This window comes from Penaeus monodon, chromosome 26, assembly GCF_015228065.2.
Source record: "Penaeus monodon isolate SGIC_2016 chromosome 26, NSTDA_Pmon_1, whole genome shotgun sequence".
NCBI classification, from domain to species: Eukaryota; Metazoa; Arthropoda; class Malacostraca; order Decapoda; family Penaeidae; genus Penaeus; species Penaeus monodon.
The window spans coordinates 9,154,927-9,163,941 of NC_051411.1; positions in this window are offsets into that span (position 1 = coordinate 9,154,927).

Genomic DNA, 9,015 nt, shown 5'->3' on the forward strand with positions numbered 1-9,015 from the left:
GGGTTCGGACGTAAATAGATATTTGATTATCGACGAAGATAAATTTATATATATATATATATATATATATATATATATATATATATATATATATATATATATATATGTGTGTGTGTGTGTGTGTGTGTGTGTGCGTGCGTGTGTTTGTGTGTGTGTGTGTGTGTGTGTGTGTGTGCGTGCGTGTTTGTTTGTGTGTGTGTGTGTTTTTTTATGTGTGTGTTGTGTGTGTGTGTGTTTGTGTGTGTTTGATTGTTTGCTTGTTTGTGTGTGTGTGTGTATGTGTGTGTGTGTACCAATATACGTATTCTATATACATATATTCATGTATATACCCAGATATATACCGTCTGCCTTTGTATCAGTGTGTACATGCGTAATAACAACACAAAAAAAAAACAGCTTGGAATCTTAGTCATTTAAAACCTGATATTCCCTGATATAAGATCCATTATCCTTGACAGATTAAAAAAAAAAAAAAAATGCCACCTCTTTTTTCCCCGGACCGTTCTGACTGTCACCGAATGACTGATGATCAACGAGAGAAAATGAGGAAGGCGCTGGTTGTCAACTGGAGTCAGCCGGAGCGAGGGGGGGGGGGCGGCTTTTAGTTATATAGGTGTATAGGTTTATAGAAAGATCGAGAAATTCATCGATAAATGAATTATCAAGCCGATATGCGAGTGTATGTGTGTATCTACACACAGACACACACTATCTATTTATCTATCAGTCAATCAATCAATCAACCAGTCAGTGAATCAGTCAATCTATTTCTCTATCTATCTATATTTGTATATATTTATATATATATATATATATATATATATATATATATATATATATATATATATATATATGTATATATATAAGATATAATATATATAATATATATATATATATATATATATATATATATAGTATAGATATAAATATTAATATAGTATATAATATATATATATATATATATATATATATATATATATATATGATATATATATAATTATATATATATATATAATGTATATATATTATGTATATATGTTGCTTATATATTGATGTATTATATTATATTAATATATGAGTATTATATATATATTATTATATAGTATATACCGTCTGTTGTATATGTGTGTAATGCGTATATAACAAAATAAAAACTGAATATATATTAAACCTGATATTCCTGATATAAGATATTATCCTGACAGATTGATATATACAACAAAAAAAAAAATGCACTATTCTTTCTTTTCCGACCGTTATCGACTGTTATCCGTTGACATGATATAACAACAAAAAAAAAAACAGCTGTTGCAATCTGAGTCACCGGACGTTAGATACCTGAAGATTAACAAAAAAAAAAGATTTCACGATCAGCGAGTGATATGGGCGCTGGTTTAACATAGAGGTTTATAGAAGAAAGATCGAGAAATTCATCGATAAATGAATTATCAGCCGATATGCGAGTGTATGTGTGTATCTACCCAGACACACACTATCTATTTTATCTACAGTCATCATCCTCAACCAGTCAGTGGATCATCAATCTAGTTTATTCTATCTATCTATATTTGTATATATATATACATTATATATATATATATTAGTTATTCTATATATATATATATGTATATATATATTGTATATACCATAATGTCTTATATATATTCTATCTATATATAGCATATATAATATGTATATATAATATATATCTATACATATATACATATATATATTATATATATATCATATAACATATATATATATATACTATACTATATATATCTATATCTATATTATCTAATATATATTTACATAATATATATAATATAGAGAAGATATATATATATATAGTATTAGATATATATATCATGTTTATATATATATATATATCTATAATTCTTCTATATAATACTCTATATATATATACTAATGTTAGTATCTAATATATGTATATTATTATATCCTGTCTCTATGTATTCATCTCATATCTATATAGTATATATATCTATATATATCTATGTATATATCTTCTAGTATGTTAGATATTACATTATATATCTATGTCTCTATATAGATCTATATATATATATATCTCTATATACATAATTCTATATATAATTCTGTGTGGTGTGTTGTTGTGTATATATATGATATGTTATATATATGTATATACTATATATATCATATATATTTCATCTTATATATATATATCTCTATGCTGTAATAATATAGAATATATATATGTGTGTGTGTCTATCGATATTGTCTTCTAGATGTATATAGATATGTATATATATAATTCTCATCTCTGTAATCTATATATATATATATCTATACTTATATATCATAATGTGTGTGTGTGTAATATAATGTGTATATAGTATTATATATATAGATAATATATCTATTATGCATATATCTTATTTATATCTATATATATATGTAATATCTCATGTATATCTATATCCATATACTATATATATATTATATATATATATATCTCCTATTTTTGTGGTGTTTGTGTGTGTGTATATATTATGTTAGATCTGAATAGTATTAATCTATATATATATATATATCATCTTATATATATATATCATATATATTATATTCATATCTATCTATATATATATATATCTATCGAATACATATTCATTATATCTATAATATATATATATATATATAATATATATATATATCTAATATTTATACTATATATATATATACATCTATTATATATAGAATAATATAATAAATATATATATATTTACACACACCACACACACACACACACACGGCGACACACGCAGCAGCACGCCACACGCACACGCACACACACACACACACAACACACACACACACACACACACACACGCGCGCGCGCGCGAGCACACGGCATATACATACATGCGTCTGTGTGCACATTTATTCCCATGATATCAAACTGTTTCCCGGCGATACACCAAGGTTTGAGAAATGCCCGATAAAGGAGAGAATGAAAAAAAGAATAAAGACATTTTGTCTCTCTGACGAAAGAGGAGATGAAAAAAAAGTAACTAAAGAAGAGACACTAAAAAAAGAGAAAAATAAGAAGGGAAAAGACGAGACGAGAAGAACTACTGGAAAAACAGAGACTATAGAGGAATAAACGGGAGGAAGAAGAGGGTGGAGAGGAAGTAAAAGAATAAACAGGAGAAAATGATGAGACGAAAGGAAGAAATAGGAAGAGTAGGTAGGATGAGATTGCGGAGAAGGAGGAAAGAACAGAAGCAGTACTACGCGAGTCAGACAGGAGCGTAAGGAGAATAATGAGAAGCTTAAGAGGTATGAGTAGAGTACAACAAGAAGGATGAATGAATATTATGGCGTAGTAAAGGAAGAGGCAGAAGAATATGACTGAGGAAATAGACAGATTCAAGGAAAAGAATGCGGAGTGAGGAGGAAAATGAGATAGGATCAAGTATAAGAAAAATAAAGGTATAGTACTATACTCTGGAGATTAATAGACGCGAGCAATTAGCGGAAAAAGAATCGAGAGAAGAAGTAAGAGGAGCGAGGAAGATAAGAAGAAAAGAGAAAGAAGAATAAGGAGGAGGAGAGAAGATGCATATGTATATCTTTTAATTATTGACCCTTATGTCACAAGCGCACAGTATCCAAAGTCAGCCGCGTATATAACTCTCTCGCATATATCTATATAATTATAATATATATATTAATATCTATATATATATATATATCTATTCTATCTACTAGTATATATATATATATACTATATGATATATAATATACTTATCTACTATATATTATTATGTATATATATATATATTATCTATCTATATACCGCACCACGCGCGCAGACACACACACACACACCGCCACCCACCCACACACACACACACCCCACACAACACACACACAACACACACACACACACAGACACACCCACACACACCCACGCAGACACACACACACATCACAACACACATACATATATATCTATATTATATATATATATTATATATCTATATCTACTATATATAAATATATATACTATATCAATAGATAATATATACCTACATCTAGATATACTATATATATAATATATATATAATATCGATATTATATATATATATATATCTATATTATATATCATATATATATAGTATATATGTATATATATATTCTATTCACACACACACACACACACAAACACCACTACACCATACGCAACACATAATATATATAATTAATATATATATATATATATATATTATATAATATAGTATATAATTATATATTAATATGATATAATTGTGTGTGTGTGTGTTTGGTGTGTAGTGTGTGTGTGTGTGTGTGTGTGTGTGTGTGTGTGTGTGTGTTGTTTTGTGGTGTGTGTGTTGTGTGTGTAGGTGTTTTTGTGTGCGTGCAATGTCCTTATTTCGCGCGTGTTAATGTGTAGTTCACAAAGAAAAAAGTATATATCCTGCATACTATCTGTTACACTATTGCCTTTTTTATTTAATATCGTAAACGTTTTTTTTTCTCTAATTCTTTGATATTCGTAAAATAGTTGTCTTTATGCTTAACACCTATTGATTATCAACTTTACCTAGTCCTTTTTCACCCTGAAAAGAAGCAAATAAAGGCATGAAAAAAAAACAGACCTCTTTGAGCATTTCGATTCTTTGAAAATAAATATTCATGGCTTTATTACAAAAATCATTGTACTAATGTCAGAAATACATAATAATAGTTCCCATCGACACTGATACATTTTTCGCACATTCGACCCTTGCAATACTAAAGGTACTTCGTCTGTCAAATAGTTTGAATGCCTGTCATAGTATGTGGTATACCCGAACGAAGAACATCGTACGAAGAAGGGAGATAAGAGGAGCAGAGAGGGAAAGTGATTGAGGAAGAGGGAGAGGATGATGAATGTTATAGGATTGTAGATGTAGGAAGAAAATGGCGAGGATGAGATTACGAGAAATTGAGATGAAGATGAGAAATGGGATGGGCATGAAGGAAGAATAGAGATAGATGTATAGCAATAGATAGATAGATAGATAGATAGTTAAGATAGAGAGGAATAGCGAGAAACGGAGAGAGAACGAAGTGAGAGAGGAATCGAGAGGAGAGAGAGAGAGAGAGAGATAGAAGAGAAATAGAGAGAGATGGGAGAGAAAGAGAGAGAGATCAACGATAAAGATAGATGATAGAGAATAGAGGAGAGAAGAGTTATCTATATAATAGATCGGAGATATCGGACTGATAGAGATACGCATGAGTACATAGAGGGATATATATATATCGATTAAATTCTCACAGAAAAATATGAGTGAGCCTTGTTCCCTCATCACAATCCCTTCGTAATCCACAGCTAGTACCTCATAAAATTTCTTATTGTCTTATATTTATATTGCTGTCCACTTGAAATTTACGTAGAGCTATCCATGCAGATATAGCAACATACGCCACACACACACACATACACACACACACACACACCACACACCCCCACACACACAGACCCACCCACACACACCCACACACACCACGCTACACCCACCTACACCTAGCACACACTCCCTGTCTCTCTGTCTCTCTTTCTCTCTGTCTCTGTCTCTCTGTTTCTGTCTCTCTGTTTCTTTGTCTGTGTCTCTGTGTATTTGTCTCTGTCTCTGTCTATCTGTCTCTGCGTCTCTCTCTCTGTGTCTCTCACCCTATCTCTCTCTCTCTCTGTCTTTCTCGCTGTGTGTCTCTCTCTCTCTGTCTCTGTCTGTCTGTCTGTCTGTACTGTCTGTCTGGTCTGTCTTTCTTCTCTCTCTCTCTCTCCTTCCCTCCTTCTCTCGCTCCCTCCCTCCCTCTCTCTCCCTCTCTCGCTCTCTCCCTCTCCCATCTCTCTCTCTCATCTCCTCTCCTCACTCTCTCTCCCTCTCTCTCTGTCTTCCTCCTTCCACTCCTTCTCTTCCTCCCTCCCTACCCTCCCGCTCTCTCCCTCTCCTCTCTCAACTCTCATCTCTCTCTCTCTCTTATCTCCTCTCTCTCTTTCTCTCTCTATCCCTAACTCTCTCTATCTCTGTCTCTCTCTCTCTCTCGCTCTCTCTCTCTCTCTCTCTTCTGTGTGTGTGTTGTGTGTGTGTGTGTGTGTGGTGTGTGTGTGGTGTGTTGGTTTTGGTCCTCCGCATCCCGTTTTGTTGTGTCTCTCTAATGTCTCTCTTCGTCGACTCGCCCTTGTCCTCTTCTCTCTCTGTCGCTTTTCCCCTCTGCTCTGTGATGTGTCTCTTTCTCTTTTTTCCCTTGTCTCTCTTTTTCGTCTGTGTGTCTCTCTGGTCTCTCTTGTGTTGTGGTCTCTCTCTCTGTTTCCTGACTCCTGTCTGTTCTGGTGTCTGTCTGTTCTTCTGTCTGTTCTGTCTGTCTGTCTGGTCGTCTGTCTGTCTTGTCCCTGGCTGTCCTATCTGTCTGTCTGTCTCTGTCTCCCTACCTTTCTCTCTCTCTCTCTCTCTTCTTTCTTTCTCTCTCTCTCTTCTTTGTCTCTCTCTCTCCTCTCTACTCTCTTGTCTCTATCTCTATTTGTCACTATCTCTCTCTTTTCTCTCTGTGTCTCTCTCTCTTTGTCTTTCTCTTTGTCTCTCTCTCTTTGTCTCTCTCTCGTTGTCTCTCCCCTCACCCCTTCTCTCTTCCATCATCCATTCTCTCTCCCCTCACCCCTTCTCTCTCCCCTCACCCCTTCTCTCTCCCCTCACCCCTTCTCTCTCCCCTCACCCCTTCTCTCTCCCCTCACCCCTTCTCTCTCCCCTTATCCATTCTCTCTCCCCTCACCCCTTTCTCTCTCCCCTCACCCCTTCTCTCTCCCCTTATCCATTCTCTCCCCTCACCCTTCTCCTCTCCTCACCCCTTCTCTCTCCCCTCATCCATTCTCTCTCCCCTCACCCCTTCTCTCTCCCCTTATCCATTCTCTCTCCCCTCACCCCTTCTCTCTCCCCTCACCCCTTCTCTCTCCCCTCACCCCTTCTGTCTCCCCTCAGCCATTCTCTCTCCCCTTTATCCATTCTCTCTCCCCTAACCCATTCTCTCTCCCCCTTTTCCATTCTCTCTCCCCTCACCCCTTCTCTCTCCCCTCACCCCTTCTCTCTCCCCTTATCCATTCTCTCTTTCCCCCCATCCCTTCTCTCTCCCCTCACCCCTTCTCTCTCCCCTTATCCATTCTCTCTCCCCTCACCCTTCTCTCTCCCTATCCATTCTCTCTCCCTCACCCCCCTTTTCTCTCCCCCCACCTTCTGTCTCCCCTCACCCCTTCTGTCTCCCTCACCCCTTCTCTCTCCCCTTATCCATTCTCTCCCCTCACCCCTTCTCTCTCCCCTTACCATTCTTTCCCTCACTCCCCTCTCCTCCACCCCTTCTCTCTCCCCTTATCCATTTCTCTCTCCCCCCCCTTCTCCTCCCCTTAATTTTTCCTCCCTCCTCACCCCTTCTCTATCCCCTATCCATCTCTCTCCCCTATATTCTCTCTCCCTCCCCCTTCTCTTCTCACCCCTTCTCTCTCCCCTTATCCATTCTCTCTCCCCTCCACCCCTTCTCTCCCCTTATCCATTCTCTCTCCCCTCACCCCTTCTCTCTCCCCATCCTTCTCTTCCCTATCCATTCTCTCTCCCCTCACCCCTTCTCTCTCCCCTCACCCCTTCTCTCTCCCCTTATCCATTCTCTCTCCCCTCACCCCTTCTCTCTCCCCTATCCATTCTCTCTCCCCTTATCCATTCTCTCTCCCCTCACCCCTTCTCTCTCCCCTTATATTCCCCTCTCCCTTATCTATTTTCTCTCCCCTCACCCCTTCTCTCTCCCCTCACCCCTTCTCTCTCCCTCACCCCTTCTCTCTCCCTCACCCCTTCTCTCTCCCTTATCAAATTCTCACTCCCCTCACCCCTTCTCTCTCCCTCACCCCTTCTCTCTCCCCTTATCTATTCTCTCTGGGTGAGGGGAGAGAGAAGGGGTGAGGGGAGAGAGAAGGAGTGAGGGAGAGAGAATGGATAAGGGGAGAGAGAAGGGGGAGGGAGAGAGAATGGATAAGGGGGGAGAAGGGGTGAGGGGAGAGAGGAGTGAGGGGAGAGAGAAGGGGTGAGGGGAGAGAGAATGGATAAGGGAGAGAGAAGGGGTGAGGGGAGAGAGAAGGGGTGAGGGGAGAGAGAATGGATAAGGGGAGAGAGAAGGGGATAAGGGGAGAGGAAGGGGTGAGGGGAAGAGAAGGGGTGAGGGGAGAGAGAAGGGTGAGGGAGAAGAGAAGGGGTGAGGGGAGAGAAGGGGGGAGGGGAGAGAGAATGGATAAGGGGAGAGAGAAGGGGTGAGGGGAGAGAGAATGGATAAGGGGAGAGAAGGGGTGAGGGGAGAGAGAAGGGAGAAGGGGAGAGAGAAGGGTGAGGGGGAAGAGAAGGGGGTGAGGGAGAGAGAATGGATAAGGGAGAGAGAAGGAGTGAGGGGAGAAAGAAAGGGGTGAAGGGAGAGAGAAGGGGTGAGGGGAGAGAGAATGAAGGGAGGAGAAGGGTGAGGGGGGAGAAGGAGTGAGGGGAGAGAGAAGGGGTGAGGGGAGAGAGAATGGATAAGGGGAGAGAGAAGGGGTGAGGGGAGAGAGAAGGAGTGAGGGGAGAGAGAGTGGATAAGGGGAGAGACCATCAACATCAGGCAGTGCCTAAAGGGCATACTTAGCACGGGAATTAGATAAATTTGGATGTAGAGTTATGAACTTAGTCTTGACAGGCATCCACATTTTAAAGATTACCAAAATTTCTGAAAAAAAAAAATAAATTGGGAAAAAAAAAATGTTCCCGTGACCTTGAATTTGAATAATATACTTTCAGTAAATTAGTTGTGTAGGCTTTTTTTTTTTTTTTTTTTTTTTTTACTATTACTATAGGATTGAGATTAGGTTAAGTGCAGGCCTGTTTAGGACTTAGGGGTCCCTTCTAATGGTGGGTGGCATACTATAGTTTTAATTCATAAAGGGGAAAAAAA